At 46.7% G+C, this 26,892-nt stretch overlaps 1 protein-coding gene across 2 annotated transcripts in view; it reads left to right on the top strand.

Annotated features, from left to right (window-relative positions):
- B3GLCT (beta 3-glucosyltransferase) overlaps nucleotides 1-26,892 on the top strand; it is a 1,059,223-nt gene that overhangs the window by 683,964 nt on the left and 348,367 nt on the right. The window lies entirely within an intron of this gene.

Here is a 26,892-nt window from a genome sequence, read left to right as displayed (position 1 = left end):
GTATTCCTCTTTTGGCTGCTCTAGGTTTGGGATCACCACCACATCCGCTTTTCTCATTGATGGAGTAATGCCTAAATCTTCAACAGAGTAAAGAGGGTTCGTATGTTTTTTCCAGAAGGGTGTGTGGGAACAAAATGTCAGTAGAAGGATATTGTTAGCCCATCATGGCCAGGGTCTGTTTTTAGACTGCATTGATTTATTAGCTCTTAGCACCTCTTCTTTTATAGGTTTATGTAGTACTACCCTTCACTCAGGTGTAATAGTTGGACTTCCGATCTCTTCTAGAAAGGTTGCTCTTTCATCTTTGTTTTTCTGTCCTGCCTTGTATAGTTTCTGATACGTCTAAAAAGCAACTTATCTTCTCTTGCTCATGTGTTTACGGTGCCCTTCCCTCACCCTTTGGGCTCGCTGTCTCTTGGCTAGTAGTTTGTCTGTTTTATTTCTATTATCATACAACAGTTATTTTAAGCCTAATAGCTTTTGTCAGCCTGTTAGTCCTCAGTATTCTTAATTGGCCTCACAGGATTATCACCTGTATCTCACGAGTTCTGGTTGGTTCTTGCTTATGTTGAAGTTAAGTTCTATGATATCTAGCTCTTGCATTAACTTTTATTCTTGATTCTAATAACCCTTCCTACCTCTTGCAGTACGAAAGATAGCTAGACCACTAAATCCTGAATTAAATGTATCTGAACGGTTACTAATTGCGAAGAGTCTTAGGGATAATTTTCTAAGTTGTATGTATTTCTTATGCCCTCACTGTTAGCTGGATGGCTTTGTTAGGCCCTCCTTCTAAATGTATTTCTTCAGGGTAGTGGTTTATATTGTGCCACCCCTTTCATTCTGATACTGTGGAAGTTGTGACGTATATTGGTTGTGATGTAGATTTGAGCTATTCTTGTGTATAATTTATGAATAAGGGAGAAGAAGGAATAGTCCCTCTCCCTTTCTTAAAGGTATCAGCAGGCATCAATTAATCCCTGTCCCTGTTTATTTTCCTAGACATGGCCTTGATAGCCTGTGTATGATGTAGTGTCCTATTTAATGTTGTGTTCTATATTATATTGAGATTGCTGCCTTTTATGAAATAGTCTCTCACTGTTACTCCCCTTATTCTTTCAAGATTTTCTTCAGGAAATCTGTTTCTTGCAAATGTTGGTTCCTTATGTTTAGGAGAATATATTTAGTGCCTTGGATCTCTGTGAGTAGGAGTGAAATGTATCTGCCCATAGGATCCCGGTTTATCTTTAGCAAGTTAAATTCGAAATTTCTTTTGGATGGTATTTTAGCATTTGACTTATTACTGGTATTTGGGAAACTGACACACTTACCTGCATGGATAGCAAGCTACAGCATATTGTCTATATGCTTGAGAGGATGTTGTTTTTGTTTCGCTCATCTTTTGCCTCTCGTTATGGTATTTGAATAAGGATTGGTGACTTATTCAACATGGAATGATTAGTAATAAGAAAGAGTCATAAAATCAAAATAGATATTTTTTTATGTAATCTTTTGGTGTTTATGTCTACATTTAATATTTGTTTATTTTCTTGACACTATTTTAAAATAAACAGTATATTTTTGTATGTCTGATGTAATTTTACTATTGTGCACAATGTTTATATGATTAGATCACTGCAGTTTTCTTAATACCCAGGGAAGTTTTCGTTTTGTTTTGAGCATATATGAAAAGTATTTTCATGTTGTAACAAAGCAACAATTATCATGTGATGGGTGAGGTATGTGAGAGATAGACAAGCAACTTATTATTATAAAAAGGACTCGCCAACTTAGCTGCAGGGACAGTGAAATGGTAAAAATGGAGGCATAAGAGATAGCCTGGTAATCCATACTGCAACATGTGCCAGGCAGTGATGCTGTTGAATGAGTTAAAACGTTAAGGAAAGGGTAAGAATGAGAATTGGTGACATAAGCAGTACTGTATACACAAAAATAGTCCGCTGGTCTACAATGTTCCTACGAAAAGTAGTGCAAGGGCACAACAAATACTAGCACGAATCTAGTGTTAGAACCTGAAAAAGTCCTATTTAAGAGGATGGAATCTCTTAAATAGGACTTTTTCAGTTTCTAACACTAGATTCGTGCTAGTATTTGTTGTGCCCTTGCACTACTTTTCGTAGAACCATTGTAGACCTGCAGACTATTTTTGTGTATACAGTATGGAACTGGGGAATTTTGTCCGTGCTGGTCTTTAAACGATTCCCTGAGACTCTCTATCATTTGGTGTGTTATTTGACATAAGCAGTAGCCATATTTTTTATTTATTTAATATTTTTTTAAGGCAACTACACTCCTTCCTACTGAATAAATACAACAGGTGAAGAAGTAAGGAAATGGAAGAGCAAACAAAGTTACCATCTCAGCAGAAACTACTCAAACCCTCGAAAGCCCGAGATTCCACCTACTTCTGCAGGGCCAAAGAAAAGTCAAGCTTTTGGGCAGGGGTTCACACCTCAAGCCCCTCTCAAGCACTCGAAGATTCTCAAAGAGGAATGAGCACAAGCGGGTGTGCCCTAATGAGGTTGTGGTTCAAAGCCCAGTTATACTAGTGATAGAGCGCGCAGGTCACCCCGCTAGGAATACTCACCTGGGCCCATAATTTTATAACAACCACCTAATATTACTTAGATAACTCACGCTCTACTATCAGTATAATTTGTGATTCTATACTTCTAATTCCTATATCTATAACCTAGCAATGTAGATACTAGGAACCTAAACACATTGGATCAGGGAGTTGAGTTTTGAAGTTAGGTACTCAAGAACATTTATAACATTTGTAAATATGAAATAACCATAGACTCTGGGTAGGTTCAAAATTTTATCTAATCTTCATCATCATCATATGTCATGAGCATCAAGTTAAAGCAAATTAGACTATCTATAATCAAAATCATAAACAGCGTATAGCTATGCAAGAGATAGAGTATGCTAAGCATTTAAAAACTTTAAACTGAAAGGGAAGGTAGGAACAAGGAACATGCTATATTTAGATAACAATCTTTCGCAACTTTGATTAAAGAAAGGTAAAGAAAAGGGAACATGCCATACCCAAAGACTTTTGCAATTCAGATGGCAGTTTAAAGAAGAACTTATTGTAAAAAACGAAATTAAGAGTTTTAGCTCAAAACTATAGGGAAGGTAAGATTTGGAACATACTATTAAAGTCAGTTTATCTCCACAACAGGGAGGGTGAAAAAGGAACATATACTATATAGAAAACGATTTAGTATTTACTAAAGGTGGGGACGAAATGGAACATGCTAAAGTCAGTAATACATGAATATCTCATTTACAAAGGGACAGGGGAAGAAAAGGAACATATGCAATTAAGCTTTGCAATATTCGAGAATTTAGAAATGCAATTTCAGAAATGCAATCACCCACACAGACTTTTTATATTTACCTAGGATAGAGTGAAGACTAACCCTGGCCACGGGTCAGTTTAAAAGACTGGAAGAACCCCAAGGATTTAGGTGCCAGTAGGCGAGCAGGTGCAGCTCATGGACAGTCAGGACAGGATAACCCCAGAATTCGGATCAGGACCGGGTTCATCAAAGGTTACGATCAACACCTGCAGCTTCGGTCGCAAAGCCTGCGCTACTCCCTCTCTGCAAGAATCTGCCAAAACTCCGATTGGGTTTTCTCAAACCTCCCATCAAAGTGCTTTGCAGCACTTTCACTTCCCAAAACCCTGATTGGGTTTTCTCGAACCTCCCAGCAAAGTGCTTCGTAGCTCTCTGCTTTCAGTCACCTATTGAGTGCGTTGGGTCAGTGACAGGTCAGCTATTCGGACAAGTCAGACATTTTCTCCAGCTAAACCTACGCTAGTTATACTGTTTTTCGGGTCAGTCTACCACCCCCCAATGTTGCAAGTGTAAGGATCCCCAATTTTGATTGTACAAAGGAGGAGGACAGGTCATCACACCACCTATTTTCTAGACTTTCTCAGGCTCTTTATTCAGTTTCCGTACCCGCCCCTCAAATTCCAGGTTCTCATGACATATGCTTTTCGGTTAACAATGGTGAATATAATATCGTATACATTTGTTTCAAATGTTGTACAGTCCAGCTTCTTCTAGCTGGGTTGAAGTTCAGGTTCCCACGGGGCATCTCTTCAGTCAATCAGCTCCATGGCGGGATTTCAAAGGTCATCTGCTCTGGAGACTCGTGATCTCGCTCAGATGCAGTTTCATTTAAGAGGGAGGACAGCATGATATAGTGGGCCAAGTTTCGAAGTGTACATAAAATGGAAGAGAAATAGTTTGAGAACATAGAATAAATGATCTCACTGTATACCATGAACAACTATACTATTCCCATTACTTTATAATAACTATAGCATTCGGATTATGCAGAACAAACAGCTTAGCGAAAGCGGCAATTCGTGCTTTAAGCATGTGAGAACACTGAGCAGCCATCTTAGCTTTATTGCGCATGTGCAACTAGTTTCCCACCAAGACATCGAATACGTCACATCACATGGGTATGACCGACGCATGCGCAGTCTAAATTCCCGCGTAGCAGCGGCCATTTTAAGTTGCAAGCGTATTAATGTTAATAGACACATAAGCAAGCGTCTCTCGGACACCCAAATGTCGTACAAGGGGCAGATTAATAAGACAAAACAGGTTGATTACGTAGTTAGGGTTATTCAAGGTTCATGAATACAAGCAAGTCGCTTAATGTGCGAATCCTTGCTCCATCACTAGAACCTTTCACTTGTGGGAATAAGAGGCATAGAATTGCATCTGCTCGCTTTGGGTTACCATGCTACCCTCACCCCTCCATGCAAGTGCAACCAATATCCTTTTCTTGGATTTCCAGCGACACTCGTTCTTTCTAGTGCACATTAGGAGAAATCCTCCTCACCTTCAGGAATTTCCTCCTTGAACAATTTCAAGTTTCATTATTAGACATGAATGACATTTAACTTTAAAAATAAGACGATGTTGTTGTCACAAAATGATGGAACCGTTCAGTAAAGTGAGAGAGAGAAAGAGGAAGAGGATCCAGTCCCTCATTACATTACTCCTTTTCCTTTATTTTCAGCCCCTCCCTCCACATATCACTTTCTGGGAGACAGACTCTTTTCCCAAAGAAGGTAGCTCCTTTTGTGTTCCACCATCAGTGACGTCACAGAGTCACCAGAGCGAATGATGGTCTTATGTCACACGGCGGCTCCTTTGAAAACTGGTAGGCAGAGCAAGTTTGCATCTTTCCGCACAAGTAAGAGAAATCGCCAAGAGAGGAACACTAGGAAAAGGAGACAGACCGAAGACCTCCCTCAGAAGAGCTCCGATCAGAAGACCGGACCCGCTGCATCCGGTCTAACGGAGGGAAGGGACCTCCCCTCTGAACTCAGTGCCCGAAACCCTGAGAGCCGATGAGAGTCAATGGCGCCATGAGCTGTCCTGCCACGTTCCCGGAGGAACGTGATTCTGCCAGGTACATGTTCGTCTAAGGGGCCTGTTGGGGAGGAGGTATGAAAGAACAAACAAAGCCTAACATGGGAGAACAGATAAACGATGTTCTTTTGATAGCTAACTCTATCCTGTTATCAGTTAGAATCCTTACATCACTGGTGTAGGTCTATTAGTTTGGTGAGACTCCCCCACTCGTATTTCCCTTACAAGTATTAAAAGCATAGATTTATGACACTAGCGATTAGACGCCACGACATACACGTGCTCTACAAAACCTTTATTTCATTCATTTCATTTAAAAAACAACAAGCATTTGCAATGCAATAGGTCTCGCATTTTTAAAGTTTGAGCTATTGGCATTGCTAATTATAATGCAACACCAATAGCTCAAACATTCAGTAATGCTAGACCTATTGCACAAGGACAGTGAATTCATGTCTAAGTGCTGTGATTGTAATATCATACGAATATTTATAGTAATATCAATCTCACTACAATATTTACGATAATACAAATTACACCCCTATATCAACAGCAATATTAATTTCACACCTATAACTACAGTGATTTTATGTCACACCTATATCAAGTGATAGTAATTTACACATATCTTCGGTGCTTCCACCACTGGTGCAAATTAAGCAGAGGGCAAGGGGAGCAACTAGAAGGGCCGAGAAGCCTGGAGGGAGAGGGTAGCAACGAGGGAGGGATTAGAAGACTGGAGAGAGAGGGGTGGGATGAGAGGCCTGGAGGGAGAGGAAAGCAATGAGGGAGGCACGAGAAGCCAGGAGTGAGAGGAGAGCAATGAGGGAGGGACAAGAGGCTTGGAAAGAAAGGGGAGCAATGAGGGAGGGACAAGAGGCTTGGAAAGAAGGGGAGCAATGAGGGAGGTGCGAGAAATCACATCATGCATTATAGCTCACAATAAAGGTTTAGCTTACGCTACTCCACTGGTAAGAGCAGACTACTTTGAGGACATGGCAGAGCTTCTTTATGCATTCTTGCGCATCCTGGTGACAGTCCAACATCCGAGATTTCTCGTCTTGGTTCTTCTAGAGGGGCTAGATGGAGTTGATGGTAAAAGGAGGGATGAGCCACGTTGTAGTTATGATCAAGAATATCTGAGGGCAATAATGGGCAAAGAATACAAAATACAAAAGAGCAGAAAAACTTTAGAGATGGATGAAAGGAGGGACGAGTCACTGAGCGTCTGTTACAAATGATTTTGTACCAAAAGAGGGAGATAAGCAGAGAGAAACGTGAGAAATATAAATAACATCCAACATTATACAGCCAGACAGTGGGGAAAAGTTAATTCTCTTTCCATAGAATGTGTGTAGCCGGAGGACGAGAACGCAGATGGAGTAGAGAAGGGTGAAGGTGAGAACTATTCGAGGTAATTTGGACATGAGGAAAGGTAGATAAAGGTGAGAAGGCAGAAGTAAAATTCAAACGGGAATTTATGGCCAGATGGACATAGTCAGTACGCAAAAGTAGTCACAAATTGCACACTTACTTTATGCTTAAGAAGATATGCTTTGGGTATCCCCATTTGATAGCGCCAACAGGACAATAAGCCGAGGTGAAATGAGGGGGGAAAGTGTAACCCAATTGAAACACAGATGCTTTCACATACACTGGCATGCACACATACACAGATGCACACACACGCCCAGGTAGGCACACACAGACACACACACACACACACACAGATGCGCACACACGACCAGGCATGCACACACAGGCCCAGGTACGCACGCACGCACACACACACAGATGAGCACACATACACAGGCACACACACATAGACACGCACACATCCCCAGACACAGATGCTTTCTCATACACAGGCAAACACACACAGATGCGCACACACGCCGAGGCACGCACACACACTCTGATGCACACACACACACACAGATGCGCACACATACACAGGCACACACAAATAGCAACGCACACATACACAGATGCGCACACACACGCAGGCACGCACACACAGATGCATTCAAATACAGAGGCAAACACACACAGGCATGCACACATACACAGATGTGCACACACGCCCAGGCTGAGGGTTCCCACCAGAGGCTGTGAGAAAGTCTGGTCAGCCTCTGAGATGCACACTCATGAGCACCATTCTGCTTCTGGTCTAGAAGCTGCCGAGTCTGATGGCCATCCACCATTAATACAGAGATGTTCAAAAAGTGCTGTGTTTATGCTCAAATCCGTCTTTTGACGAGTGGCCGGATCAGTGCAGACTGCTCTTTGATTAATCACAGCTGGAAACAAAGAGGCTCGTGGCGCGGGGCGGGGGTTAAAATAAAATGCAAAGATAGAGCTTGTTACATAAGCACCAATTACATTCCACAAGGTCACATGCTTTGTTTATGCATGGGAAGATTAAGTGATTTGCCCAGAATCACTGGATGTTGAGCCTACGCCGAGATTGAAACTGGTTCCCCAGTTACCCAGTCAGGCACACTAACCCTAATGCCACATCCTTAGTGCCAATATCGGCATTTGAGACAAAAACATCCATAAGAAGCCCTGCCCCCCTCCATATAGCAATATGGATACTCTGCAAAGAGACAGGGCTATCAATGTCCCCCATGTCACGAGGCCAAGAATGTTTGTCAGTTACGAGAACTAGTTTGCCCACACAATGCATTCTCGTAAGGAGTTGGGTGGGGCACATACTTGCGTTCCTCCAGCGCCAGATGCAGAAATGTAGTGTCTTGAAACTAAGTCAATTATTCACATGCTAAGTCTGCTAATGCCCATAGCACTTTGGAGTGTGTGATTTAGAGTCACTTCCTGACTTGTCCCCTTACTATTCTTTTCTCCTTGTACTTTGTATGCTTTTGTAATTTGCCCACATGTCACCTTACCTCATATGACGCACCTTTTGCTACCTCTTGTATTGTTTGATCCGCGTCAAATTATCTGCGGTGCCCGTCCAAGGGCGAACAAATAACTCTACCAACTGCCAAATGCAGGAAAAGCTCTATATAGTCACTGTTAATTGGACAATAAGTCCCACACCAAACTCACTCCCCGCAGCGTGAGCTTGGTGTGGGACTTATTGTCCAATTTTAAGATGATGCATAATCCTAGGGATAGTTTTGACACCTACACCATTAAAACCACAGGGACACAAAAGTTTGTGCCCCTGCACACACTCGCAGTGAAGGTATCCAGCCTCCTAATCCCTGCACAAACCGGCTGCGGGCCCTAGACCCCTGACGCCCTAGCCCCAGTAAACTAAGACTCAGTTTACAAGCAAAATACATGTAGGCAGCTGACAAGTACGCAAGCCGTAACTCGGTCGTCCGTGCCCCAGCCCCCATACGATAGTACCAGTTGCTTTACAACGGGGCATCAGATTTATGACACTGGGAAAACAAGATTACCCTCGAATCACTGGACGTATGCGTGTCAGTTGCCGGGCATCGTACCTGATGCTACCACTGCAGATACGCCAAGGCCCAAGAGCGACAGATCCAATAGTGTCCTATTTTATAGAGAGAAGCCACACATAACCAGGGTACATTTGGACTGTCCTGTTATAGATAGTGTGACCAACCATGCTTGCTCCAGCTCAAATCCCAAAGTCCTCTTTGTTGTCTAGTTCTTTGCCAACAGACAATCTGTAATCAGAAAAAACACGTTAGCCTCAAACCACACCCGTTTACGTTACATCTGGCCCACTGACCCCAGTGTGCCTAACTTGTTTACCCATGGTCACTCCCGTGACTTTCAATGAGGCGTGGCCCGGCATCCTTTCCCGAATGGTAGCCTGCATGGACATAAAGCAAGATGTAAATAGCCACCACCCCGCCCAACCTACATGTCCTTCCAGGCACAAGGGGGGCTGGACGGGCTAGGAGAAAATCCACAGAACATTTTCACATGGTTTTGTGTTATTTCTGCCATCGCATCCGTATCATTGCCATGTGACATCGAACCTACACGAAGTGTGTAGGAAGGCTTATACCTGGCTCTTATGGTGGACATCCACCTCAGCAATAACATTGCATGTGTACATAGAAACGCTTCCCCTTGCCACTGTTCATCTAACTTTAACCATTACAGACTCTAACGAACACATGTAACCCCAGGTGCAACCCCAGCTAAGAAACACCTGATTCTATGTAAAGCGCCCTGACACCTTCGAGTAGTGTTCCCGCTAATAAAGTCATAAAACAATGACCTAGGCACATCTCCCGCCAACGGCGTTGAGGGAAACGTTACGTGGCTTACATAAAATACACTATTCTTCAGTGAAGCACGCGTACACCATCGGGTGCTATTTGCTCTGTCTTCACCCATATTTAATCATCAATGCTCCAGCTAAGCAGCAACGATTGTTCTTGTGTTTGAGTGTCCTTCAATTAATGGTAATATACCTCTACTTGCACTCTGTACTCTCGTGTGACCAGCACACAAGTCACCCCTTCCTCCTGTAATGCACCGCTTACTACCTCTTGCATCCCCGTATTGTTCACGATTGTCACTCCTGCCTCAAACAATGTCACGTCCGCGTGTGTAATATGTTCACCCCTTGTTCTCATGTATCAGTTCTGTTACCCACGTGAGGCGCTCTGACACCTACGGGTAAAGTCCGCGCAAAATAAAATTGCGTAAAATTCAACAAATAAATCATGCCACCATTGCCTACATAATGTTTGTTCTAGTGTTTGAGTCTCCTTCGTTTAATGCTGTAATATACCTCTATATGTACATTGTACGCTAGTGTAACCTGCACACAAGTCACTTTTACCTCCTGTAAAGCACCTTTTGCTACCTCTTGTATTTTGTTGGCTCACGATTGTCACAAATGCCTCATGTAATGTAACGTTAATCATGTACTGCAGTATTATACCTCTACTTGTACTATGTACGCCTCTGTAACCTGCACCTATGTCACTTTAACTTCCTGAGTTGTACAGTTTGCACTTCTTGTATGCAGCCTGTTCACAATAGTCTTTCGCCTCATGTAGCCTCACGATTTAAGCTTATGTACATAATTCCCTGTGATGTTCTCCTCATATATCAGTACCCTTCCTATTGTGAAGCGCTCCAACCTCATCGGGCAACGTCCGTGCTATCCAACTCCTCAGCGATAAATAGATCACAAGAAGGAAGCATTAAACCAAGCCTGTACACAATCACCTGGTTCTTTCGAAAAACGCTTGTACACCAACAGGCATTGCACGCGCTCTCCACATAACCCTTTACCTCACGTTGCTACAGCTCTAACAACATCTCAGGGAAGGCTAGAAACATCGCAGCCTCAAATTCGAATTGGTCGTTCTCAATGCGCTCCGGCCCCTACTGCCCATGCATACGCTATATACTCTGCCCCGGCCCCTTCCCCTCCCGTGACTGAAAAATCGCGGCGGCGGGTGGCATGCACCCCTAAACACCCCCATGCCCAACCTCGAACTTCGAGATAGCGCACCCCACACTGCATGCAGGCCCCACCTCCACCTGGTATATCACGCGCCCACACTGCCCGAAGAGCGCCGCACCGCCCCCCGGACTGGCAGAGCTCCGGCCTGCGACAGGGAACGCTACCGGGACACAGGGGCCGCACAAAGCAAGTATGGGGCACCCAGGGCCGGAGGGCATGGGCCAAGGGAGGCGGGGGGACGAAAGGCACCGGAAAGCCGTGCACACGACGGGCTCACAAACCCCCCCCTCCCAAGAGACCCGCAGGCGCAGGCCGCACCGGGACCAGGCCGGAGCACATCCCAACTCCTCCCAGCCTCACACCACATGGGACCCGGCCGCGCACAGGAGAGCCCAGCCGGACCCCAGCCCCTCCTTCCAGACGGACCCCCGCTCCCCTCACGGCCCGCCAGACCAGGCTCCCCCTTCCCCCCACCGCAAGATACCGTGCCACATACCTGCCCCGATCACAGACCCAGCGCCGCAGCCCCCACCGCCCAGGCACGCCGCCCCGACAACCACGGTCCAAGGACGAAACACATGAGTAAACTGCAACAGCGGCCTGTCACCTCGCCCGCCCCCGCCCTGCAACCGCCACCCTCCTCACGCTCGAGACGAGCCGCCAACGGCCAGCAGGAAAGCAAACAGACCCACGATAGGGAGAGGGGGGGGCGGGGAGAGAGGGGGCGGAGAGACCGGGAGGGAAACTACTCACCAGGAAAAACAGCGTTGGGCAGCACGAGTGGGAGGCTCACGAGGGGAGGGGTTCTGTCCACGAGGCTACCAGGGTCAAAAAGGGCACCAGGCCCGTGACCCTGGGCCTTATACCTTCGCCCTCCCAGCCCACTGCCTGCCGCAAGTGACCTCACTCGGGACTACCGAGTCCCAACACTAGAACGCTCGTCGGGCGCTGCCATCATGTGGCACTAAGGGTGGCCGCCCACGTAGGTGGCCGCCTACGGTGGCCCGGGCAGCCTGTCAGAGTAGAAGGAGGAAGGGAGTCAGGCAGGAGCCACATGAAAGTTCGGCTCATTATGGGCTTGATGTTACAACAGGACCTCGAGCTGAGCCAGAGAACGGCTCAGTGCTTAATTTAAGCAGGTGGTTTCTATTGCTCGGCACCCACATATAATTGTCAACACCGGCGTTTGTGAGAGCCTGCCACAAGGTGGCACTGTCTAAGGAATTTAGAGAGGACCACAGCAACAGTTAATTATAAATTCAAAAAACATTTTAAATGACTGTCCAAGCCATTCTTATAGCCTAGGGGGCCTGAAATAGTCTGAATTGGCACACTTGGAGGAATAGGATAGTTACTAGTTGTGTTAGTACCGTCATTGGCAGCGCTGGTAAAAGCAACGCACAATGCAGTTTACAGTGACCTCCTGACGAGAGTCCCAGCACTTATGTTTTTACAAAATCAGCACTGGCCAGGGTGCAGACTTGAGCCTGGCTCAAGCTTTGGCTGGCATGCCCACCTCTAGCATAACGCATCCAATCCTGTGCATTATAAGAATAATGTAAGCAACAGGCCCTGGAGTCCGTAAATCCTGACATGGGCGTTTTTAGAAAGCAAACTGACATCGCACAGAAACTGAAGGAAGGCGGCAGCCTGGGTGGAAAACAGGCCCAGAAACGCCCATTGAGAAACATAGAGGAGGAAGGAAGAGCGGGAAGGGCGTTCAGAGGCCAAATGTGACTCCATCTCTGACCTCCATTCTCATAACCTTTCCTGTTTGCTCGTTAAACATTGTGCACCGCCCCTGACAGTCAGGGAAGAAACATGCTGTAGTAGGTGAGGGGGCTGAAGGACATGTCCCCCCTGGAAGACGGGTGGGCCTGGGAGCCATGCTTCCTTTTTACAGCCAAGCTGCTGAAAGCTAGTTGGCTGCCGGCCAACAATGTGTGCTGCTTATAAACGGGATCTGAGGAGAGAGGGGGGGGGGCAGCAAATCATGTCTCTGTGGAGTTATGACCTTCTTTTGGATTTTGAGTATCAAAGTAATGGTACTGGCAGGTATCAAGGGTCGGGCCTCGGTTCAGGGAGGGGCTTGTGAGGGGAGCGCCTGTGAATGTGCTGAGATAGGATGAACTAGGAAAGAGCAGCAGGGCTGAGCTGAAGACAGAGAGAAAGCGGGCAGGTGCCTTTAAGAGAAGAGCAGACAGAGAAAGGAAGAAAAACGGCATAGGAAATGTGAAGAGATAGCTGTAAAGGAGGGTAGCAAGAGTGAGGAACGACAGGGAAAAGGGGAAGTAAGCGAGGAAGTGTAATCATCGAGGAGGGAGCTGATGGGGAGGCAGAGTGAGAGAGGGCGCAGGTGGGGGAGCGCGAAACTGGAAAGGAGGGAAGCAGAGAGCCTGACACGGGAAGGGAATAGAGAGAAGAAGAGAACGAAGTGGGAGTGAGCGGAAAGGAGGGACTTGGATAATGATTGGACGAGAGAGACATGGTTTGAAGGTGAATAGAAGAGTGGAAAGTGGAGCGAGAGGGAAACAGAGAGAGGTCAGTCGAAGGTCAATATATATGTGAGCGGAGGCAGGGAGTGAGATGAGATTATGGTGTGATGGACAAGAAGTCGTTACCCCTCCACCCATTCGTGTCCAGAGGATCCCAATCCTACATTTTATGATGGAATACCTTTAAAGCACATTTCCAAAAATACACCAATGTAATAAACACTGGAACGTCCCAAATGGAACCCCGGTGAAAAGAAACTGGTGGCTTGTAACATGATAAATGTCCACCAGGAAGATAGTTAAGTGAGTAAATGCACCCACTCCAGAGACTCTGTGTAACCTGCAAGTAATGGGTCCTTGCCGCTGGGGTGTTAACTCGGACACTCATCTTTCAGAGGCTGATGAACTGAGTGGCTGGTAACAGTAACACCTATCATCAGCGGCACTTTACGTTTTCGTGACATTGCAATAATTACAAAGGACCCTTTACATCAATGTGAAAGGCCCAATCACTGATAGAACACCCCAATGTATGTACTCTTATCTAGAGGTTTTTCCAGCAGAACTCTGAGCTGAAGCTTCTCCGTTAGGAAAAATGTTAAAGCCGAAGTCGGTTTAAACCTCTTCCTGTTACCCTCCTCTGAAGTCGTAATGCAGTTTCCAGATGACTCCATGTCTTTAGGGGACTCCGCGTTCCCTTCATTTACGTTCATTTAACAACCTAGTGCGCTGGAAGCTGAGCTGTGCTCCTGGCCCAATTCACTTGAATACATCTGTGGATTACAGTCAGACTTTCCAACCTTAACAAGAGACTCAGTGCCGATGAGCAGTACTGCAGTTCCCCCGGGGCACAAGCAGGCATCCACTTCTGTCAGGACAGCTGATTGCACAAAAAAGACAGAAGTGGATGCCTGCTTGTGCCCCGGGGGGACTTACAGCAAAAAAAAAAAGAAAATCTTTCGCGGCAGGAGGAGGACACGCAGACTGCTCATAACAAGAAGTAGTCTTTTAACACATATTTGTTTATTAACTGAGCAGTATTGTAGTCTGTAAACATTTGCAGTATCTCTGGCTTTGTATCACTGTGTGTTGTGGTGAATTGTGTATGGAGTCAATATTTAAAACAAGCATTGGCGCACGGTAGTTAAGCCGCGCTGCAGCGAAAGTGGCGGGAGGGGACATGGGCGATTTCTTTTCGGGAGCGTGCAACCATATGGCGCCACCATATGGCGCTGCGCGCTCCCAAAAGGAAATCGCCAAGAAGTGCACGTGTTGCATTGCAAGCAATGCAACATGTGCACTTCTTTGCTGAAAAAGCTCTGCCGATTCAATTAGGTCTCCTCCTATGCAGCGCGTGCGCGCTGCGTAGGCGAGACCTAAAAAACGGTTAAAACACTTACTGGACTGTATTTATTGTTTCTGATGGATGGCCACTGTTGGGACCCGACGAAGAAGAAGAAACTCCCAAGACTCCTGAAGAGAGAAGATAAAATGAGGTTTACTTCACTCTTCAGACTCCAGAATTCTCAATTGTTCAAATAAAAACACTGAGAGACAAAGCAAAATACGCTCCCCTCCTTTTTGTCATTCCGCAAAACGTTACAGTTGCGAAAAGAGACTTACCCCACTTCCATTATTTCAACTAGGACAGCAGCATGGCACAAATGTGTTCAATGTGAGGAAACAGGTCCTGCCCCCACTCCACCTTACTTACCTTGTGCGTGTCGCCGAGTCCAGACCGCTGATTCCCAAAGTCACCAGAACACATAAAGAGGAAGTAGAAAAAGGGTTTCTACAGGTGAAACACAAACTAAACTAGCGAAGGGTTACCATGTCTTTGGGCAGAGGGGCAGAGTAACCGTTAGCCAGGACCAATCCCGAAGAGGAGAAGGAGGCGAAAAGGACGACATTGTAAGAAGGACAGAGAGCAAGAATAAACACGGAAAAGAAGACGACTGAGAAACCAATTGGCGACGGAGCGAGAAGCCATCCAGTGCAGTCGATGTGTTGAGAGATGCCACCAGCCTGGATGAGACGCCTGGGTCCTGGAGTGAGGAGTGGTGGATGACGCCAGAAGATGCTGAAGAGCCCCCACAACTCAAGAGAGGTGGGGGGGACAAAATAGAGGAACAAAACACTGATTCCAGGTGGGATAAACCTGGTTTACATCCTTAACCCTCATACAAAGTGGAGGAGATTTAAGTATCGCATGAATAGGGCTGATGGTAGCTTTACATTCACAAGTCAAAGAGGTGCATGCTGTATTCGTCCCCAGGCACAAACAGCTCACAAATAAACCCCTATCCCAGCTGTAAAATTCCACTTTAGGGTGTGGTGATGGATAAGAAAAGTAGTATTTCCTAACTCCTACTTACCGCTACTTTTTCCTCATTCCTTTGAGACTCTGGGTGGCGCAGTTCTGGGGGAAGGTTCCTTTGGAAGAAAAATAAACCAAGGCGGACTGATTAAAGACAGGCACATCCTGACCTGTATTTGAGACAATCTTTATGCTTCACGCCCAAGATAAAATAAACAGCAACATTAAGAAATACATTCTGCCTCCATGTTTATATATTCGCCCAGCCCTCCCACATTCACTATTTGTTAACCTCTTTCTCTGACTTTTGAGTTTTGTGAAAAACATTTGTATATATATCGCCACAAGTTAACTTTCCTTCTGTGCTCTTTTTTATGGCTCCTTCCCGTACACCCACTTCCCTCCTGACCCCAGTTCACTCTGCTCTCACACCTAGCCAGTGCCCTTTGAACAAAGACAATAGTAGCCAGTAGGTGTAATTTCCTGTCCTGGACAACGCCCAATACAGTGTTTAATGCCTGCTCCAGCCTTTTGACTGAGTCTCCTGAATACTGCAGCTTAAGTCTACCTTGGGAGACCAGAGCCATTGCCTTACTTGTTCATCTAGAATTCTGGTGGTGGCCATACAGGCTCATTGTAGAGAAAGATTAGCTTTTCACTTACTACATTAAGGTTGGTTACCCTGTCTCAGGCTAGGCTCATTGATTCCTGGACAATTAGAAGATACCAGTATGCCGAGTTTGCCAGCCAGGAAAACTCTAATTCCCCTCTACGACATCAATGCGGGTCGCAAAGTCCCAACAACACATGTGTTACATAACTAACAGTTGCAACCTGATCCTGGAACATTTTTCCTTTCCACCGTCACCATTCTTTCTATCCCACATTTCGATATTGCATCTTTCTTAGGACAAAGCTACAATTCTTAGTTGTCTTTCCATAGTTCCAGCATCATGTAGAGTTCTCAACCAGGAGCTATTCTTCATCGTACATCATGTCCCCACCTTTTTTCTTTTTCCCCAAGAATGTCCTTTAGGATAGTAAAAGAAATTTGTTCTGGATTCGCCCTCCATGCCTTCCTGTGCATTATGCTCTAAGAGTTGCAAAAAGGGGCTGGATCCAATAAATCTGCAAGAACGTTAAACTGTGACATAATAAACATTTTCAGACAGGTAGTGCTTACTTTGAGCAGGTGGTTTCCGGTGTTCTGCACCGGCACTTAATTGTCAACAACGGCGATTGTAACATTCTGTCACAAGGTGGGTTGTCTGGTTAATCTAGAGATGAAAAACTACAAAATGGAGGGTTGGCCTATCTCTCTTAAATCTCATCTTTTCACAAGCCTAATTGCGTGGCCTTTATTATATCCCAAGTGACTGTGTGATCCACATTCGATCCCTCGTTTGCACTTTAAGGCGCTCCTCTTACAAATGTGTAGAGGCCACCCACTCACATTAGGTGATGTGGGTGTGTGTCCGATGATGAAGCAGGCCACAGGTGGGACCTGTGGGTGAGGACCCAAGAAATATATCCAAGAAATGTGGCTACCACGTTAATTTACCTGTATGTAGATCGCACAATCGCTTGAGATATAATAAGGGTCACGCAACCAGCCTTGTGAAAAGATGCTGCATAATTAGTCCTTAAATATGCAGGCAATTTATAAAGTGTTGGGGAGGTCGGACGGGCCCGGGGATGTGATTTCCTTAATGGACCACATCACATAGACAACTAAGGGTAATAACCGCTTAGTAGTTGCATCACATATTTTTAACCATATCCTGAGCCACCACTAATAAATCTTATAGGCAAGGACTCTGAGAGATATTTTTAATGAAACTAACGACACATCACATATTCACACCACACCAGCTCCGCCGTAATCAGGCGTTGTAGTACAACCGGGGGACATTCGGCCACCCGGTTCGGACCCCAATGATGACGCATGACACTAGCCTAATGGGTCCATGTACTAACCACAATAGTGATTGTAACGCATCAATCTAGTGGGTTCGTCCACATTGTTTAGTCTAGCATCACACCGGGGATAAGGACGTACCCCCCATTTCACTTGCTCTCTCCTTGTTTTCCAATTATCAAAAGCATACTCTGCACATACATGTTACATTATGCCAATATTTCATTAACAGCAACATCCAATCAAGAACTAAAGACAGACAATAAAGAAACAGTCATGGAGCAGTGAGGGTACTGAGAACCGCATTGAATGCAGTTTGTGGGATCCGCAATGCGCGAAAGAGAAGCAATGACTAGGCAGTGATTCGGACATTAGTTCCTGCGTGTCGTGTCTGTCTGTAGTTGTTGCTGATGCCCACGCTATGCAGTCAAACACTGTCATACAGGAGCATGGGGACCTCCTTGCGGTGGTGAAATGCGATACGTGTGCTAATATGCTAATATGTTTGCATCACATGTGCAACCCCTATGGTGACTCTGGAAAGTTCCCCTCAGGGCGGGTGGTTGTCATTCTTTGCCTCACTATTTGCAATGGAGGTGTCCCAGTTTCCTCCTCCCACCCTGCCCACTCCCTTAGCGCGTAGTATTTGTAATGTGTTAGCAGCATTTGCCCACTGCAGCAATGCGAGTAGCCACCTTTGTGTATCTGGGGCAAAGGGCACCTTCCACATCATCTCACTTTGTCATTTCAAAAGTACAAACACAAGGTCTATGAACCTATGTAAGTCTTTGTCCCCCTTTGACTTTGGGGCGAAGGCCGAGGGGACAGGACTCTGAAGTGAGCACTACGGTGCGTCCCCCTAGTTCCTCTGTGGTAGCTGTGACCTCCACCCAGGTCAATTATAGTGATGGCTACTCCCATACCATGTGGTAAAAACCAGGCTCCCCCCATCTTGCACCGCTGGCATTCAGGTGTTGACGTGGGGAACATGTGCTTGGTGTGTGTAATTAAATAGTGTGGAGTGAAATCTGGGGTTCCTAAACACCTCCTTCATGTGCTGGAGTGCTTGTGCTCAAGCCTTGTCTGTCAGTGGTTACAGGAGGATACTGTTCCCACCTAGCCAATGCCCTCCCCGTGTCCTCTAACACACTAGACATCAGTGCTAAGTATAACATGGAGTTAGCCCGTCGCCTGCCACCATGTGTGAGGAAAGCATGTAATATGGGCGATGGTGTCAGTTCCGGTTCCCAAGGGGCCGCACTGTTTGTTGGATGGCGTGGTACTGTAAGAAGTGGCCTGCATCCATGGTATATGTGTCATTATGTCCTGGAAGGCCATAAGGGTGCCCTCATGAAAGAGATCTCTTAATCAGTCCATCTCTGCTGCCTCCATAGTGTCAAATCATGTCTCCCAGCCAGGTCCCGATTGCCTGCTTATTGTCCCAGCATTATTGACGGCAAGTAAGTAATATGGGGGCTCTTGCCGTGCACAAACTGTTGCCACAAAACTCGCACTGTTGCCATCTAGTGTGATTCTCATTACAGATGATAATCTTGATCTGTGTACCAGGTATAAACACTTGTCTTACCCAGTAGCATTCCGAAGGCCACCCGTTAATGGCAGGCAGGTAGCCAGCCCAGCAGCCATTGTAGATGCGCAGCCGCATAGTACATTTTAAAGTTTGGCACACCAAGCCCTCTCTCAAGCATGGGTTTTGTGCAATGGCAAGAGCCACCCAATGTTGTCCTGGCCATCATATCACTTCCAGTAGGAGACCATTCAGCTCCCGAAAGAAGTACTTGGGGAGCACGACCGGAAGTGCTGTGAAAATATAAGAATCTGGGCAGCACAAGCATTTTGGCAATCACCACTCGCCCCAACGGGGACAGGGGCAACAAACACCAGAAGGAGAGGGATCCCCAAATTGATCTTCACTCCCTGCCCGCCTAAGGGCCCCGTCAGAGTGGTATATTTAGACACCTAGGTATTTGAATGTATCGTGAAACCATTTTAGCCAGAGTTCCAGCGAAGCACCTCTATTAGGCGCAGGAGTTGGAGTAAGAGGGAATATGCATTATTTTGGCAATTTGACCTTGAGTCCGGATGCAGCCCCGAATTCATCTAACAAACGAATCAAGCCTGGAAGGGATGTCTCGATCTCTCATAGGAAGACCAGGGCGTCATCCACATAAAGTGACACGATGAGGGGGATGCCAAGCTCCGAGATCCGCCCTCCTGCGCACACAGGCGAAAGCAGCAAGCTAGTGGTTCCATGGCTATCACAAAAAGTAACGGAGATAACAGGCTCTCCTATCTAGTGCCCCTTCGGATGCAGGAGTGGCCCCTGCAGGTAAGAGCGCTGGGGTGGGGAGATAGTCGACTGACGAAGAGGGAAAATTAAATTTAAATACAAAGAAAAACACCTGCCTTGCACTCGCCGCATCGCAAACTCAGCGATAAGGCGAGCGCAAGGTAAGTGGTTTCCTTTTTTTAATTGTCATTTTCCCTCGTCATCGTCTAATGACTCCCTCCCCCACCTCACCACTTTTACCAGCACGAACCGCTCCTGTTTGGATGGGAAAGCTGTCCAAGATCAACTGGCCCGTCCTACCTCTAGCTATTGGACTTGAGTAAAGCCTGCTGATGCAGCCCAGAAACGCCAGCCCAAATCCCATGTTCTCTAGGGTTGTCAACAAACATTTCCAGCTCAGGGTGTCAAAAGCGTTTTTTAATGTTGAGGTACACTGCCACTTGACTTTGCACCTCTAGTCGAGTACCATGTAAGAGTCACCGGATGCTGAGGAAGGCACTGTGCCCATGTATAAATCATGATTGATCAGCATGCTCCAAGGGGCCAACTAAGGGAAGCAATCTGTTGGTGACCACCTTTCCCAAGATTTTACAGTCAAGGTTAAGTGGGGGTAACGGGCGGTATGAACGCCCATTTAATGGGTAGCTTCCAGGCTTGGGGAGGACCACGGCGAATGCCTCACTCAGTCTTCGGGCCAGTTGTTCGACTTGGCTTCATTAATCATATCTAAAAAGTGCTGGGTAATCAGGGCTGAAAATCTGGCCAGTGTCATGTTCCGAGCAATTTGAGCTATGGCCATTCTGATCTTTTCCAACTAGATTGTCTCGTCCAGATCGGGCCGCTGGAGTGGGGACAGGCGAGGCATCAGCTGCCCATTCAAGAATCCACGCATTAGATCAGGAGGGAAGGCATCCCCAAATCTGTACAGAGTGAGATAATAGTCCAGAAAGGCATTATTTATACCAGCCTACGTTACTACCAGCGAGCCATCTCTGCAGCTGATGCCTCCACTTGGAGCACGCTGCTGGTCCTCCTTAACCCGCCACACCAACATCCTGCCTGGTTATTCTCTCTCAGCATGCAACATGGTCATGCAACGATTATACTCGTGCCTTCCATGTTTCTGCTCCCCTATACTGTTCACTCAACCCACGCCTTGTGATTAACTATTTCTCTCTCCAAAGGGTGCATCTCCCTCTCTATCATCATTAATTCTTCCTGTAGTATGCGGCAACCCCCCTACATGGCAGCCATGAATTGACCCCACTTTCTATTCCAGAGTTCTGGAAGGGGTGGACCCACGGATGAGGTCAAAATATTGAATGATGCATTTCGTCAAATCTTCCCTAAATGGGTAATCAAGCAGCTCTTCAGTCTGTAGCAACCAAGTGTAAATCCTTTGACGTGGCCTGCCCCATTGTGGGGCAATTTGCAGTGGACAATGGTCAGACAGAGTCTTCAGCACGGCTTGCTTGAATCCAGGGCCATCAACTGTGGGTTTCATCATTGTACATCGTAACCCTCCCCACCACTGATGTGCACACCAAATTTGCCCGACTGTGCCTAAAGACTCCGTAAAAATAAACCTAAAACAACATAACAGTTGCCTCCCCCCGATCAGTTGACATTCGAGTCCCCAGTCATACACCCTTTACAAGAACCAAAAACTAAGTAAACTGTTTAATGGGGGAAACATGTCCACTTTGGCATCTCTGTGGAACGGAAGAGCTAGTACCCAACTTCTCCACAATGTAGGCCCAACTCGAAGGGTTTATCATCCATCCCACTCAAATCTCAGAGGCGTATCTTTGTGATGGGCAACCTTGCTAGCCATCCAAGTCTCTGGGCATACACTTGTGGGGCCCAGATGGATGTGCACTGCAAGTCATCTGCTGACCATGGAAGGAGTTTAGAGCGGGGGCAGACAACAGCTGTCTAAGACCCAAAGCCACCTGTTTCTGAATTCCGATTGCTACTCCGTTCACACCAGATCAAAGGGGTTTGGGATGTGCTGTGAGGCCTCTTTCACTGCCCTTGCTTCTTCCACCGCTACCTAGTCCTGAGTGTGGTAAGCCTTAACAGTTCTCCGCCTCTGTCGTCTAGGTCAGGGCACCAACCATTCCCCAGTGGTCGATGTCATGGAGCTGAGCCAAGTCCACATGTCCTCTGGAGTAAAGAAGACATGGGTCATCTCACTGCTGATCACCCGGAGTCTTGCTAGGAATGGAAAAACATATTCAAGGTTCAACTCCTGGAGGCTTTATTTAACCCTCACATAGTATCCATGGAGACGATACACTTCGATGTAAAGTCAGGATAAGCTGTGATATCCATCAGTCAAGTTTAATGAGGAGCTCCACACTGGGTTACTCCAATCATTCAGGAAACCCCAGCAGCCTACATTGTTGCACCTAGAGCGCACTTTGGCATCTTCTCTGCAGTGGAAAGAGGCCACCTCCTCGGCCATTGTTTTCATTTACACCTGCAACTCTTGTACCATGGGTTTTATTGCGGTCAGGGCAGACTCTGCTTTATCCACCGGTCAGCCAGCTTTCGATGATCTGTCCTTAAAATATTTACGTCTAGGGAGACGGTATCAATCTTGGTCTCTAGCAATGTGTTAGTGTCCAGGATCTCTTGAAGAACTTTCTCAAATTTGGTAGAATGCACTTGAAGAGTAGCTTCGAGCTAGGTTGGATTGGGAACAAAAATAGACCTGGGCACACCCAAAAAAAGTTGCCAACATTTGCAAATTGCCTTTCCACAAAACAATGCTTCAGGGGGTGGGGACATGTTTTATTAACTTAACTTAGATGAAAAAAATGCACAGATTAGTTCACAAAGCTGAGCCACACATGAATGCAAGTGAGACCACTTCTGCTCAAGCCCCCTGCCCCTGCTCAATCAGCATACATTAATGGGCCGGCCCAGCGAGAGAAAGGGGGTGATACGTCTGCCCATCTGCCTCTAGAAAGGCCACTCAGGCATCCACTGTGCCGCTGGCCGCAACCGAACAGCACAGACAGCCCTCAGGCCCCCCCCCCCAAAAAAAACACAGCTAGAACTTGGCTACCTGCCCTTCGGCCATTTCCCCGAGTGCCTGCTTTACCAATCCCTCCCTGCTTCGAGGTGACAGAGTGTCTAGGGCCTGGTCTGTGGAAATAAATGATGGCACGGAGCCGCTGAGGTCTTGTGCCTCTGGGCTTTGCAGATTATGCTTCACCATCATATTTTCCTTAATGTGCCTCCTCAAGTGGACTGAGAAAGCAGAGGGCACGTCATCTCCCTGCTCCGTACAGTAGCACATACCCACAATCCATTGGCAGGGGAGCAGAAAGCGGACCCCCGTCCCCAGTTACCAACACTCAGGCCCGGGATGCTGCTCACCTCTGGCAAAGCCTGCAGCACCGGGTCTTGTAGCTGATAACGGGCACTCATGCCTGGGAAGCCTGGTGGGTGTGCCTTCTACCTGTACCAGTGTCCAGGGCCCTCAATGTTATGTGCAGCACTCCACACCTCCAGGGCCGCAAGTCGGAGTCAGCGCTCTTGTGTAACCCCCACAGTTTGTGTCCTCCTGCAAGTCGAACAGCCTGGGCAACAATTAGCGATTTGTTGTGGCTGGATGGGGAGGATAAATGGAGAAGTATTTGCGGGCTGGTCAGGGAGCTTGTTAAGGTGCATCCAATGTGACAGCCAACTTGGCCATGTCCCCTAAAGAGCTCCCTCCATGTTTCTTATGTGAATCGAGAAATCAAAGTTAAAAATGATGAGTTCTGATTATAAGTGCTTAGCCAGGAGCAAAAATGGCTATTTTCTCTCAGATTCATATTTTCCCCCCACTCACGCCAGAGTCTGTGTTAGGTAATATTCTTTATTAAGTATGGGCGCAAAAACCTGCTACGCTCGCGAAATTAGCGAATTTTCGGCAATTTCGCAATCCACGAATCTCGCAAAATTGCCGAAAAATTTGCAAATTCGTGAGCAAGCGGATTTTTTTTTTGGCCCACAGGAAGCACAGTTAAGGCAGGTGCTCGAGTTGAAGCTAACTTTGTAACCATTTTAGAATGGTGCCGGCAAGCTGCCAGAGTGCTTGCTGGCGCCGTTCTAAAATGGTTACAAAGTTAGCTTCAACTCGGGCACCTGCCTTAACTCTGTAAGTGCTTCCTGTGGGCCAAAAATTAAACCTCAACAGGAAGCACTTACATATATAAATAAAGCAGGTGCCCGAGTTGAAGCTCCAATTCAGTAACGTTTTAATCACCCCAAAACATTAGTGAGCACGGTTGAGGCTGGGCAAGTGTGCTTTAACCCCATATATGCCGTCGAAAATTATCTGTAATACCCGAGGGAGGTCTTTGCATCCCTGAGTTTCTCGAGTGCAATCCCCGTTCCTATGACCAGGAGGCTGCTTTCTCCTCACCTGCTGCCCTGCTCGCTCTCTGACCCTCTATACACGAGGCATGTTGACACGCATAGAAGCCCCGCACCACACACTAGCCGTATCAAACGTCTTCCCGTCCTTTCCCAACTATGATGGACAGCTCACTCGAGGGACCTCGGCACCTCTTGGCGCAGTGGCAAAGTTACAGGCACACCTGGTCAGTGGAGACAAATCTTCTGGCCCTATGCATCTGCAGTGTAGGAAAAGTACTATCATTTACCGAAAGAGGTAGCACTTACTGGATTGGCCAGTAGAAAGTACTCCAGTTGAGTAGAGGTATTGCACAGAACGGTGGCATCTTCGTGGATAACTATGCAGGGCAGGATTCATTCTGGCACGAGGCTCCTGTCACAAAAATTAAACCTCAACAGGAAGCACTTACAGATATAAATAAACCAGGAGTTGAAGCTCAAATTCAGTAACGTTTTAATCAGCCCAAAACATTAGTGAGCACGGTCGAGGCTGGGCAAGTGTGTGTTAACCCCATATCTGCCGTCGAAAATTAGCTGTAATACCCGAGGGAGGTCTTTGCGTCCCTGAGTTTCTCAAGCGCAATCCCCGTTCCTGTGACCAAGAGGCTGCTTTCTCCTCACCTGCTGCCCTGCTCGCTCTCTGACCCTTTATACACAAGAGGCATGCTGACACGCATAGAAGCCCCGCACCACACACTAGCGGTATCAAACGTCTTCCCGCCCTTTCCCAACTATGATGGACAGCTCACTCAAGGGACCTCGGCGCCTTTTGGCGTGATGGCAAAGTTACAGGCACACATGGTCAGTGGAGACAAATCTTCTGGCCCTTTACGCAGCTGCAGTGTAGGAAAAGCTCTATACATTTACCCAACGAGGTAGCACTTTCTGATTAGCCAGTAGAAAGTTCTCCAGTTGCGTAGATGGAAATCGCACAAAAATCAGCAATTTCGCTTGAAAATCTGTGAATTCGCTGACTTTTTTGCGATTTTGCGCAAATTCGCGGACCGCAGATCCGCAAAATTCCCCCATACTTATTCTTTATACCTTGATACATTAAGCATACACAGCAACCTTCTCTGAAAGTGATGTTGCCAGGGGCAAAAGTCTATTCAATCGGATTGAGATGGAGTCACACTTCCACGGGGATAGGGAGACATAAACACAAAAACATGGAGACAAGGACACTGGGAGTTAGAAGCACTGTTTCTGGGAGAGGGAGGTTCAGAACGAGAGAGTAATAGGGAATAGCAGTGACACTTAGGCGAGGTAAACAAGGGCAGTTGGACTGGAAGAGACAGAAGTAAGAATTCTGGGACAGAGAGACCCCCACTGAGATAAGGCAACACCAACGCTGCAATAGGAGTACTTGGATACTGAGTATCAGACCTCGTTTGAAAGGGCAGGGGGCACAAGCAGACCGGTACAACTGGGACCCAAACATGGTGGTTGAGGTCATTAGCAGCTGGTGTCTGTCCTACTAAGGCTCTGCAAACTAGCCAAGTGCAACCCTTTCTGAACTTGACTGGGTAGCGAGGGTGAGAGACCACCGGCTTATCAGGGATATATTGTTGGGGGCCAGAGCTCAGAGCTAAGAACTCAACAATCAGCCAACAGATGTATAAAGTAATGTCTAGCCCAGTGCTTTTCTTTATGAAAAAGGAAGTACCTTTTAATCCCACAGCAAAACAAAATACTGTAAAGTTCAATGTATGCCACAACAGGAATGCAGAATGATACGCTCTAATAATGAGGCACTGCCACAGTTTCCCTTCCCAGTTATTGCCTATCACTCCACTAGGGTTAAGGCTTCTGCTATTACTCTCCCCACTCATTTACGGGACTAGGCAGGATTTGGCTCGGGTGCATTTCTCTCAGATGTTCTTGATGTCTTCATTTGTAGCCCAGTTGAATAATTTATCATTCCATCCTTTGTCTTAATTCAGGAGTCAGTGTATGCAACAGACCGGCAAGCAATATTCAGCCAACGCTTCTTCCACACGCTCCAGGAATCGCAGGACTCAAATATTATCACGCTGGGCGCATCTTCGACCCAGTGCTCCAGGGCTTTCGTGGCCATTGTCATTTAGTCCACCTGCTGCTTATGCGTCACCCTTGGCAGCGGTCACCTTATCCGCAATGTCCCGCAGATCTGCCATCAGGTGGTTCACATCTATAGATGGAGCCTCAATTCTATTTTCAGGGCTTTCCTTGACCCCTGAAAAGCAGCCAACAGGGAGGGCCCTCCATTTTCGTCATCTTCTCCTCCAACTCCACTGCATTCTGTCTAGTTATGCACTGTGGAGGGTGGTGTAGCATGCTGTACTGTGTAATTGTATTGGCTCCTGTCGATTATGCTGTTTTATCTTTACCATCCTGCCAGTCTTGTGAAGTCTTCCTCGGCAAAGCTCCTGCAACCGCCCCACCCAACCAGGTGATGGGCAATATCCGCCCAAGCTTCTCCAGGTGGCAATCTAAAATCCAGGCGTGCGTTCTCCGCAGCCTTCAGGTGTTCATGCCACCATCGTGCCACACACCCAAGGGCTACACTCTTCCTCAGCAGCTCAGTGCTTTCTCT

This window comes from Lissotriton vulgaris, chromosome 8 (genome assembly GCF_964263255.1).
Source record: "Lissotriton vulgaris chromosome 8, aLisVul1.2, whole genome shotgun sequence".
NCBI classification, from domain to species: domain Eukaryota; kingdom Metazoa; phylum Chordata; class Amphibia; order Caudata; family Salamandridae; genus Lissotriton; species Lissotriton vulgaris.
Note: the sequence above shows the minus strand (reverse complement) of the source record. Positions and strands in the feature narration are given on the sequence as shown.